A 13729-nucleotide genomic window follows, 5' to 3' on the forward strand; every position below is an offset into this window, starting at 1 on the left:
AAAATCTGTGAAAAAAGCCTGAAACTCACACTGAAGCAGAGGGGGAATAGCCAGAATAACCTTGATTGACAAAACACCTTTCCAGAGTTAAATTTCAGCAAAAAAAAAAACCTTCAGCACCACACTTTGTCAGACTAAATCCCATCTGAGCTGTACGGATAGATTTAATAAGGCAGGGATCAGAGACACGGACTGACCGCAACACGTGCCACACGCGCCACAGAAGAGCTGAAAGATGAGCGCTGTGAAAGTGGGATTATATTGGCCTGATGTTAAATAATGCATGTCATTATCTGACTACAGGGAGTGGTTAAGAGCCAGTGTCTGGCCAAAACAGGATGCCCTCTCCCTGCCGTCACCTCTGCCCCCTCGTCATCATAAATCACTTCCCAAATCTGATCATCCCTACGCGCCCTTCATTATTTAAAAATGTTTATCATCAGACACAGAGGGTGAAATGAGGTGAACGCAGTAATGTGCACAGAATGGCTCAAGCTTCTTTACCCTTTCAGTCCACAAACTCAAAGTGACCTTCTGGACATCAAAAAATAAATAAATGAAAAAAAAAATTAATAAATAAATAAATAAATAATAATAATAATAATAATTCACACACACACACACACACACACACATATATATATATATATATATATATATATATATATATATAATATTTTGATTTATATATAAATATTATATTATCTAATATAACACACCCATAATGCCATAAATGTGAAATATTATTATTAAAAGTAGTAGTAGTAGTTATAAAATTATTCCTATTGAGAAACCTTGATTGTACATCCAGATTATTCTAAATGGAGACACATGTGCAGCTGGTAATTAGCATAATGCATGCCCGAATCATCTCCATATAAGGACTTTCTGCATAACCTGTCGTGTACAGGTATCATTTCAGCTGCAACATATAGACAGCTTCATCGATTATAATGGGGCCATACAGTATGTATGGCATTGCTCACTTCCAGAGTCCAAGTCAGATTTCCAAAAGATGAAATCTGTTTTCTACAGAGATTGTCACTTCAGATAAAAAGGTTGATGAGGTCAGAATGGAAGCAGCAGAGAAGAGAGAGCGTGAAGATAAGCCTGTGAGTGAGGAAGAAGAGGTGAGAGAAGGTACAAGAGGAGAGATGAGACTGGAAAAAATAAGGGACAACTGAGAAATGGAGAAAGGAAATGAAGAGAACGTGAATACTGAATAAGGTATTGAGGTATTCAGCAGCAGATGCATGCTATCATTAAGATGTAAAAGAAAACAGAGGAGGTGTAATAAAGGTGTAATAAAGCACTCCTGCCAAACTAGTTAAGTGCAAAACTAAAGATTGTATTGTTCAAATTAATCACAATGCTGAGTGTCTACACAACTCTGAAACAAATACTAACCCATAACCCAAACATTAACCTAAGCACATCATAAGCAGCATTACGGTTTGTCTTGATCAGATCAATCCATGATTTCTGACAGTGTGTGTGTGTGTGTGTGTGAGTTGACCAATGAAATTGCCTGATCAGCAAAAACACTCTACATAGACGGCAACTCAATACGCATGGGAGATGCAATACTATTGACTTTGAAATTAGCACGTTGCTAAATTAATGCCAATACTCTAAAAACAGACACATACAAATACTGAGTAAAAATGTTTTTATTATTTGACATTACATTTACACAAACACCAATAAAAAATGTCAGTAATGTTTTTTTTTTCTTTTTTGAAATAAAACAAAACTTTTATTCAGCAAGGATAATGATTTGATGACAGTAAAGATTTTTATATAGTTACAAAACATTTCTACTTGAAATAAATGGTGTTCTTTTGCACTAACTTTTCATAAAATAACCCTGGAAAAAAATTCAGTTCAATTAGTTTATTAAACTTTTACAACTTTTGAAAGATATAGTAGATGAAATAGGAGAAATATCAGTATTTATCACAACCACTTGTTCATTTCTGTAGACTTTTCAAAAAATTATGGATAAGTGTTTTTTATTTTATTTTATGTAAGATAAATGTTTATACTACAAATCCAAAGATAGCTATGAGTATGAATAAAAAAAAATGTAAATGTCTTTTTCTCTATTTCCAGTCCATAAAGTAGCCTGTGTACACCAGTGGACAAGTGTTCTGATAAATGCAGAATGATAGAGAACTGGATGTTAGCGAAGGAAACAAGCACCTGAGTTCATCTGCACAAGATCTCCAGTAACTGTACGTTACAGGAGACAGTGAGGCACACAGATACACAAGCTGCAACAAGCTGCCTGAGGCTTTTTATTTTTGAAGGTGTTGGAAATTGACAGGACTATTAATCAGAAGTGTGGTCAAGCTGTAGGAACAGCAGTCCAGCTGACAGCTCACAGAACTGTACGTGATGCTGTAGCTCGAGAGGAAAGGAGGAAAGCGGGTTTTCTGAGTGCATTCGGCAATCTTTCAGCAGTGCCTGCACCTCTCCAGCAGTGATCCGCCCCTACTGACTCAATAATGGAGATTTACCATCTGACCTCAGGTTAGTCGATGCCTCTGGAAAAAAAATAAGGGCTGCATCACTAGCTGTCTTAGCATTGCCTCCAGTGACAAAGTTTCCCTTCTAATTGGTAAAAGGTGGGAGGAAATTGTGTAAGTTACCCAAGCATCTGCTTGAAAGTTACAGGATCGATATTATTTCAGTAGAAAACAAAACAAGATACAGATAATAGCTTTTTTCACATAGCTGTAAAAATGTTCCACAAGGTGATGCTTACAGATTATACATGCACACATAGTGACTAGTGTGCAATCAGCAGAACATAGTCCAGTAAAAATAGACCATAAAATTTCATTACTCTCTGGAAAGGTGTGCGTCATATAAGCAAATCATTAACTGTATAAGACCATCTACTCTCCTTATTCAGTAGCATTGCATGATCATGCTCTCCGAGTTAAAAGGGCACGCAATAAAAACCAGTATGTATGATAATTTGAAGTCTATGCACCATTTCAGACAAATTTTACACAGAATTAATATCTGTATCTATAACATAGTTTAGTTGCCTTGTTCAAGTGATGGTAATTTTCAAGTTCCTTCATTGACGACTGTTCAAAAATAATTGTATTTTTGAAAGCAACATAAATCACAATAATAATAATAATAATAATAATTAGTAGATGTTTCACTAAGATACAATGTAGGGCTGGACTTATACAGTAGAATGTTGATTGGATTTTGAGATGCTGGCATTGCATTTAAAAGTGGAGGCAGATGAACGTGAACTTGCAAAGGTGAGATTTAAGATGACTATGATGAGGCATATGTTTCCAGAGAGAAGTTTGACATTTTCACCTGATAACTTATGAAATTTTTCTTGGAAATTACCTGTTGCCTACAGGAATGAATCATTCACAATAAGATCAATAACATGCATTTAGAAAATACTTTATCTAAATTTTAATTTCATGCCGACTTTAAGTTATTTTGGTTGGGCTTAAATCAATTGCGTGCCAATTTCATATCTCTCTCTCAGTCAAGATTTAAGCACTAATTCAAAGGAGACCCAATAGGTGTGTAATTGAGTCTGTGTATTTTGTCATTCTCATGCTTCAACAAAAGTTACTGGAAATTTAGTGTGTCTACGCATGTCTGTCTCCTCATAAACCTGTCATTTACATATTTCTCTTCTTTCATTCAATAGAGAGGATTTATATATAGTTATTTATATATATTTCAATAGAAAGTGTATTATTATTATTTTATTTTTTTCAATTGTTGCCAATGATATTTAATATACAGAATGTTTTGGACTGTGTAATCTTTTGGTGTAATTAATTACTCAAGAATGCCACCAGAAGAAACTTCTTTCTTCTGGCTTTGGCTCATGTTCTTCAAGACTTACAGTGCACAATCAGAGAGAAGATTACATCGTTCTTAGAGTTTCATTACAATGCAAGATCGGTTTAGCACTCTGGAGGATTACTGTGGTCCCAGCCAAATGTGGCAACCAGATAACATTTTAATACACTGTTCTTTTGTTTGCTTCCTCTCTTGTACCCTATCCCAATTCTAGAACTGAAAACATCCAAATCCAAGCAGGGGCTACATAAGAAAAAGATGACGGGAAGGTGGAAAGTTGGCACAATGTTGGTTCCAGAGATAAAACATTTATTTATTTTTTTCTTGGAGGCTGATGGGAAATTCCCAGGCAATCCAGAATCACATCCTACATAAAGCTCCACTCCTCCAGCTTGCAGCTTTTTATGCTGGGACAGGTGTCAGGAATAGACATATGGACTATGACTACATTAGAATTTCTTAAGTAAAATTACAATTCTGTTGTTAATTACTCACCCTTGTGTCGTTTCACTCCTGTAAGACCTTTGTTCATCTTTGGAACATAAATTAAGATACTTTCCATGAAATCTTTCCATGAAATCTGAGAGCTTTCCATCCCTCTTCTGAGAGGCTCTCTCAAACCCATTGCTTTCTACAAAGCCCCTCATTCCGATTGGTCGAACACCGCAAGCACTCGTTGGAAATGTAACAACTTTTCATAATTGCGAGCTTCATCTTTCAAAATAAAAGTGAAGACAATTAATAATGTCCTTAGTTTTTAGATCAGTTCAAACCCAAAAGGGGAAAAGAGTCACGTGACAGACACACTGATAAAGCCCGTATGTGTTTGCAGTACACAAGCCATGGACGGTTAAGACAGCTGACTCCAAAGTGGTGTGACCCTGTCTCTCTCTCTCTCTCTCTCACACACACACACACACACACACACACACACACACACACACACACGTGCACACACGATGCACAAAAATCTGCATTTGAACAGTCAATAGCAAAAATTTAAAATAATAACAAAACATTCTTCCAGTTGCTGATTCAGAAGCGCCAGATTGTCGTAGCAAAGTCAGAATAACCTCCTCTCCTAGGTTCACGAAAAGGTTGTCCATAAAATGTGTTGTTGTTCTGTAGTAGGTTATCCTAAAGATTCTAAATTTATCTACTCTCGGAAGGCCAAATAATGTTTTTTTGCTTTCAACTAGATACACACAGCATCTCCCTGACATGGCTGCTTCAACACTAACTGTGGTTACTGAAACCCTGCCTTCTTTCTTTGCGTGAACATTTGGGCGGCATTACGCAAATATTTCCACATTGTAACATAGACATGTGGGGGCGTGTTTGAATGAGCCATTTCAGGGGGGCATGGAAGTTTCAACTTTGATAAAGAATATTGCTTTGGTTATGAAACTTTAGTCTTTGCCACTTCAGGGATCTTATCTTTGCACAATCAGATTGTAACATTTGAAACATGAAATTGCATCATATGACCCCTTTAATGTGTTTGGGGATGTTTTGAATAAAAAGGAAAAAATAAATAAAACAATAAAACATAAGTGCTGTTGTGGCTACTGTGTGTCACATGATAACCCCCCCACCCCCCATACACACACACAAACACTTGCCCCCTCAAAAATAATGAATGCATAATGCGACAATGTGACCTAAACTAATCAGGGCTTTATAAGTAATTAGCAAGAATTTAAAATTTCCCTACTGAACACTGTATACATTTTAAATTCTTGCTAATGGCAGAACCGGGCTATACTTCCTTGTTCTATAAAGAACTCTAGCTGCTGCATTTTGAACCAGCTGGAGTTTGTTTATTAAGCATGCAGAACAACCACCCAATAAAGCATTACGATAACCTAACCATGATCTAATGAACACATTAATTAATTTTAATGTTTTAAAAGTTGCTATCAAAATAGCACACCTAGGTTCCTAATTGATGATGAAGAACTGACAGTACAGCCATCAAGTGTTAAACATTGTTCTATATTAGGGTGACCATATGTATGGAAGCAGATTAGTCTCAAATATAATTCACGCAGAAAACATGATTCACACATGCGTAGACAATTTTACATGCATGAAACCTAATTCACGTACACACAAAAAATATCCACGTGCTTGAAAAAAAATATATTCACAAAAAGCAATTCACATGCGCAAAATAAAATTATATTAAATGTTTTTTTTTACATTTTCCCAGGACGCGTCCTAGCCAGGATTTTTATATTGCCTAAAATATCCAGATTTTGGCTGTTTGTGCTTTGCAGATCGATCATTATATGACATTCATAAGAGCTATAGAGAGCAGAGCAGCCGGCTCCTTATGCATTAAAATCACTCTCTTGGTACTTTGGTGTCATAATGATTGGTGCGCAGCGACGCTTCAAGTTGAATAAACCTTCTCACACGCCACGATTGGTTGATTATGTACCATACCTTTATGTTATTGGTCAAACTACTTTGGATGTTTTAGGCAATATAGAAATCCTGGCAAGGACATGTCCTGGGAAAATGGCTCATATGGTCACCCTATTTTAGATTATTAAATACAGAGGATTTTGTTATTTGTTAGTTTTTTTTTTTTTTTTTTTTTTTTTTTTTTTTTTTTTTTTGGAATTTAGCAATAGGAAATTACTAATCATCCAGTTTTTTTATATTCTGGTAATTTTTGCAAATTGATATGTTTTGTTGGGTTGCGAAGAAATATAGAGCTGAGTATCATCAGCATAACAATTAAGCTAACACCATGTTTCCTGATGATATCTCCCAAGGGTAGCATGTGAATATGCACATATACACATATACATACACACTGGTCTATTTACTTGTTTATTAATTGATTTGTAAAATTTGGTACAAAAAATGTACGTAGGATAATTAGTTGTGGTAGGTAGTAGGTGGTAGATTGAGATTGATTTTGCACTGAATAGGATTGCATAAAATATTGAGGTACTATTTGCATAATGAAAAATAAAGATTTTGAATCTGATTCTGAAAGCATGAAAAACAATGTATAACTGACCACTCATCATACATAAACAGTAAAAAAAAAAATATAATAATAATTATTATAATTATATATATATATATATATATATATATATATTGTTACGTTCATGGACTGCCTGCCTCCTTATTTGGTCTTTTTCCTGTTCTTGTTTAGTTAATTGATTATTCCTGTCTCCAGTTCCCTGATTACCTCCTGTGTGCTCGAATACCCTGTCTGTTCAGTTCTTCCTCATCCGTGATTATTGTAAGTTAATGCTGTTAAGTTAACCTGATGGAATGATGTTAATGTGTTGTATATTGTCTGTTATCTAAAATTGTTCAGTAAACTCCTCATTTGATCAAGACCCTCCTCGAGCGCTTTATTCCTACGTTAGCATACACCTTTACTGTAACATATATATAAAGATATTTGGAGTGTTTAACAATAAAATACTAATTCAGTCCCTCTACTAACATTTCACATTTTATTCAGTGTTTTACTTGCCTCTTTTTGTGATTATTTGTGACATTTACTAGCAATTTCTGCCTGAATTTTGTTTAAATCCTACACCAATTTTTTTCAGTGTAGTTGTGTTTGTTTTCTATCTTATAGCGGTTGCCAGGGGCAACAGTCAAATATAGTTCAGTGGTTGTTGTACAAAAATATTTGACCTTGCCTCAACTGACCAACCAAAATCAAGTACTCAAGAGATAATATATGTTCTCTTTTAACATAAAGAAAGATAAAAGCACCAAAAACATTAAATAGATCTGGATTTTAGATTTCCTTGACAAACACAATTTGGCTGGAATTCCATGTGACTATGTTGGCATTTCCCTCTCTGTGAACAAAAGGACAAGTGGGCAAAGTCGTAGCACTCCTCAATCCAAAACACCTCAGAGAAGACACTCGTCAGCCTTTCAAAGGCCTTTCATCCACTGCTGTTATTCAAGGACCATTGTTATTGTCCTCCACTGCATTTCATGAAACTCTTCCTGCTTACTAAATGGCTTTCTCACTCTAAGACAAAGTGGAATAAAATGCTGATGTTCAGAAAAATGGGCCACGCTAGCGCATGGCGCGGTGTGTTAGAGTGGCATTTAGGTTTAGAAATATTGCTAGAGAGCAACAAAAGATTCTAATTTCCCTCCGGCGACACAGAGAGTTTTTTTTGTTTTTGATGGATTGGCATCTCAGAGTGGAAGGACAGCGTTTGAATTATTAATAGTGGAAAACATCAAATAATTGCTGTAATGTGTCATATTAAGCTCTGAGTGTTTGCCAAAACAAGTTTGCCCTTCTTACTGTATTTCAATGAGACTATGGCCATTCAGAGCCTCAGTACTTTCTGCTGAGACCCTAACATGACACATTTTGAAATTCCAGTTTGTATGAGGTAACACTGTCATGCAGAGAAAGTAGATGGATACTGGAGTCGTGGATACCCAGGAGTTTATAATAGAAACATGCTTGAGTGTTCGGACTGTCAGGACTGATTTTATTCATGCTTCATTGTTAAAATTAAAACAGTGCCAGAATTTTATTAGAATTTGAATTGTCCTGAAATAGCTGTGAAATAAGGTGCCGAGGAGATGGCGACACCCAATGTTCACACCATTTTATTTATTTATTTATTTATTGCATATGAATAGCTCAATTAATTACAAGAAAATGACCAAGTTTACCTTTGAAAAATAAAACCATGATTACAAAATAAAACTATGATTACAAACTTCCACGTGCAATCAGTTAATTGACCTCTTAATAAGACGCTGATATATTTAAATGAGAAAGTTAGACTGTGAAATACCAAAAAGGATCTTATGGGAGGGGGAAAAATGACAGCTAAACCCTCTTGACCTTTCACTCAGCCCATTAAATGGACTGCCAGCACCTGCCCTGTAATTAATGTGCAAATGTGACTGTGTCCATCGCCTGCGCCCCTCCCCCTCGACTCTTCTCTGACTTCACCAGCCCTCTATTTTCCTCCCTCACTTTCTCTCAATTAGGCAGGAGCTTCTAATGGAGATTCTCATTACTGAAAGCAAATTGGTTTTAAATTCCAAGTCCATCAAAGACTAAGTTATCTCAACTCTATACAGGAATACAAACTTGCCACTGTGTCATCCTGAAACTTTTTTGTCATTGTTGTTTATTCGTTTGATTAGTATATGAAGTACTGAAATCCACTGTGTTCCGGGTGACTTAAATTTGTCTTTCAATGAGCTTTTTCGACAAGTCAAGTCAAGTCAAGTCACTTTTATTTACAGGTGCTTCTCAATAAATTAGAATGTCATGGAAAAGTTCATTTATTTCAGTAATTCAACTCAAATTGTGAAATTTGTGTATTAAATAAATTCAATGCACACAGACTGAAGTAGTTTAAGTATTTGTTTTTAATTGTGATGACTTTGGCTCACATTTAACGAAAACCCACCAATTCACTCAACAAATTAGAATATGGTGACATGCCAATAAGCTGCAAAGGTTTCCTGCAAAGGTTTCCTGAGCCTTCAAACTGGTCTCTCAGTTTGGTTCACTAGGCTACACAATCATGGGGAAGACTGCTGATTTGACAGTTTTCCAGAAGACTAGCATTGACACCCTTCACAAGGAGGGTAAGCCACAAACATTCATTGCCAAAGAAGCTGGCTGTTCACAGAGTGCTGTATCCAAGCATGTTAACAGAAAGTTGAGTGGAAGGAAAAAGTGTGGAAGAAAAAGATGCACAACCAACAGAGAGAACCAAATCATTATGAGGATTGTCAAGGAAAATCGATTCAAGAATTTGAGTGAACTTCACAAGGAATGGACCAAGGCTGGGGTCAATGCATCAAGAGCCACCACACACAGACGTGTCAAGGAATTTGGCTACAGTTGTCGTGTTCCTCTTGTTAAGGCACTCCTGAACCACAGACAACGTCAGAGGCGTCTTATCTGGACTAAGGAGAAGAAGAAATAGACTGTTTCCCAGTTGTCCAAAGTACTCTTTTCAGGTGAGAGCAAGTTTTGTATTTCATTTGGAAACCAAAGTCCCAGACTCTGGAGGAAGGGTGGAGAAGCTCATACCCCAAGTTGCCTGAAGTCCAATGTTAAGTTTCCACAGTCTGTGATGATTTAGGGTGCAATGTCATCTGCTGGTGTTGGTTCATTGTGTTTTTTGAAAACCAAAGTCAGTGCACCCGTTTACCAAGAAATTTTGGAGCACTTCATGGAGCACAATCAATGCGGATTTCATTTTCCAGCAGGATTTGGCACTTGCCCACATTGCCAAAAACACCAAAACTTTACTCTAGCAAACACACCAGACCTGAACCCCATTGAGAATCTACTTAAACTACTTCAGTCTGTGTGCATTTAATTTATTCAATACACGAGTTTCACAATTTGAATTGAATCACTGAAATAAATGAACTTTTCCATAACATTCTAATTTATTGAGATGCACCTGTATGACGAGTTGGAGTGAGACAGCGTTGCTCCTTGATCTCATATTTCTACTTTTCATCAGCTTATAGATCCTTTTATCACTTACACATATGGTAATGCTGTTACTGTAGAATTGTTTTCATTGATTGTCTTTTAAAAATTCATACATTGTATAGACAGTATGATGAAATAGTTTGCTGTATGCTCTGCCAGGAAGCAGTCACAAAAACACAAACAGAAGAGGGAAAATGGATCACTGTGTCCTCACTAAACCTAACCCTCTGTCAACTTCACTATTGTCTCCTAAGAGCAAAATATAAAGAAACAGTGCATTTTACCCCATCTGTTTCTGACAGCTCATATGTTTGGGCGGATGTGTGAAGAAGGGGCATAGCTAGAGGAAGAGGTTGATTGAGAGGGATTTAGCTCTGCTGATGTTCCAGCACTTGCCCACAAACTTCCTGAACTTCCAAAAACACTCTTCAGAAGACACTAAGTTAATCCATTCTAAACAAGGATGAGTGTTCTTGCCAGTAAACTAAGAGAGTGCTCTAAGGATATTTCTTGTCTTCCTATATTCGGCCTTTCTATTGGCACAGGAGGATAAGCAGAAAAGGCTTTTGAAGAAAAGGATGCCTGCTATGGTTCTGCATCGAAGATGAAACACAAAGCGGCCAGGACACTACGATTTCTGCAGCATAGTTGCTATATTGTGAGATTTTTTTACGAAGACCATTGGTGCTGGTTGAACCCCATTCTGCATGAAAATGATATTCCGATTAGTCTTTTGAAATTAAAAGTCACCCCATGTACTTTCTTAATACACATTCTTATTTTGAATGATTTATATTATTCCAGAGAGAAAAATATTCCACCAAAAATGAAATTCTTCCTCCAAAACAACTTTCCTTTTCCACTGATGTAATTTACCCAGGCTGGGATGCAAACATATTCCATTTCAAAGAAATTATCTTTCTGTACATCCCAGTAGTATCACATATTCCACAAAAATATTAAGCAGCACAACTGGTTTTGATATTGATAATACTAAGAAATATGAAAATAATAAGAATAATCTTTTCAACCCCAAACTTCTGAACCGTACAGTAACTTTCACTTGTCATCATTAATTTTACCATCCTTTTCAAATGATTTAAAAAAGTCCTCCACTACATTTTTTTTATTTAGCATCCTGTTTTAAAGAAACATGTCACATTAAAAAAGTAAAATGGGGTGGTCAATGACAATTCACATTAACATAAATATCTCAAACATATCTGCTCAAGGGTGTCTCAAATATTTTGTAGAGATGCTGTCAGTCCATTAGTTGTGATCCCCATAAGATTTACTCTGGAAACCATATATCTAAAATTCATTTAATTAAATATTCCCTCTTTTCTAACATGGCCTTTTCAGTCAGTGCAGCTACACAGAAGAAATATGATTCAAGTAACATACAGCCCTTACAGTACCACAGTAAAATACAGCAGTCCAACAAGTGCACGCATTTACTCTATCTGACCCAACTGCATTAATGCTCCTGTTTAACTGTTTTGTTCTCACGTAAATCCCAGCCAACTGTAGTTAAGATCATAATTTATAGGAAAACAATGGACTGAAGCCATGCATTAAATAGGAATATGGGACCAGGTTTTCTCACAAAGCTGCACTCTCAAACACTGGCATGATCTGATGTGGAACTCAGATTAGTGATTATTTGTTGCAGAGCTTCAGTCTCTGTTTACGTTGCAAGGCAAACTGTCACAAGCCACCAAGCATTTAGAATCTATACCATGCCGCATGCTTTGTGAAACAATAGAATATATTCACTCACAAAGGCGACGGAAAGACTGAATGCCATCACTTATTTTACTTCTAAGGATGAAAGGTAACAGTTGAAATTTTCAAGTGTAACTTACATCAGCAAACTAATTTCAGAAATACAGGGTCTTTTGAATGAGATTGCATGAGAAAAATGCATAATAGAGCCCATTCAACCTCTCAACTTTCTTTTTCAAAAGAACCAAAGGATAAGTATAATTAATTAAATCATTTACATATCAAAACATTCATTTCTCCATGATAATGGAGGAAAACTTGAGTCGTCTGAAGAGGTGAGGGGTACCTGGCTGCGCATAAAGGCTGGACTTTTTTTGTGTGAACGAGAAAAAAAAAATGTAGAAAGATCAGACTAATCTTTCTCTTTATCTGATTAAGCAGGTCTTAAGCATGGCTTTATAATGAGCATCACTACTACTGTAGGGCATTATGCTAGAGTCTACAGGGACCGGGCATGTCAATGACAGGCAAAAGGGGAACAATAAGATAAACACACAAAATTTGGACATATTTGGCCTCTCTGCTTACCTCACACAATTACTGCTGCATTTAAATAGGCAACGAAGAAGATGAAGTGTGACCTGTGCACATGATAACAGACTGTATGGCACTTTTCACTAATTTGGTTATATTGGAGATAACCTTGGTAGCGGTTAATGTCTCTTTAGTTTCTGTATAAAACAGATGTTCAATCATTTACTTCACCCCTTCTCAGTCACTAAGCGTAATAATGTTATGCTAATGAGCACCTGAACGTCCAAAGTTTATTCGTTAATCTGGAAGTCAATGCTACAATCAATGCTAAAATATTTATGCCTAAATTTAAGATTTACATATTTGAATAGCATAATTCCATCCACGTTTACATAAATGTAATGCATATTTATCATACATAATTTAAACTGATAACATTTCTGTAACAGTACTAATAAACTGATTGTGCCTAATAAATATATTTATCTTCAGTGCATCACTTTCGTTTCAATATCATACATTTTAACTTATTAAATAATGCTTGCTCCACAGCCAGCCAATTCTTCATACTTTTTAATTTTAACTGAATAAGTTTGTTTCACAATAAACAAATTGATTCTAAGCAATTTGAATCGATTTTAAACATATGGTTATTTAAATAAAACCGAATTGATGCAAATAGTTAATAAACTATTTCATGCTTTTAATTGCCTATTTTAAGCACTTAATGTGCATATTAAGTTTAATGACATATATGAATATTTCAAACACTTAATTTCTAATAATAAGTTCATCCGTTTATTTATATTTATAATCATTATTGTAATTTGAATGGCTGGAAATGTTCAATGCAATTCAAATACAGAAATCCCACATTTATGCCTTAATATTCTTTGTGTATCTGTCTCAGGGACATGCAATAATTACCACTATCCTCACATTCTCTTTGAAAAGGTTGACATTACACAACTTACTTGAGTTGTTTTTTTTTTCTTCTAAAAATCCATTGTTCTCGTTATGCATATGACGAAAAGGTGCGATATAAAGGTTCACATACTGTATATGAATGTGTCACACACAGGCACTGTGCTATAGAATCTACAGTACTCTCTGTTGTGCAAATCAAAGCGATAG

Source organism: Carassius carassius, chromosome 12, assembly GCF_963082965.1.
Source record: "Carassius carassius chromosome 12, fCarCar2.1, whole genome shotgun sequence".
In the NCBI taxonomy this organism is placed as follows: Eukaryota; Metazoa; Chordata; class Actinopteri; order Cypriniformes; family Cyprinidae; genus Carassius; species Carassius carassius.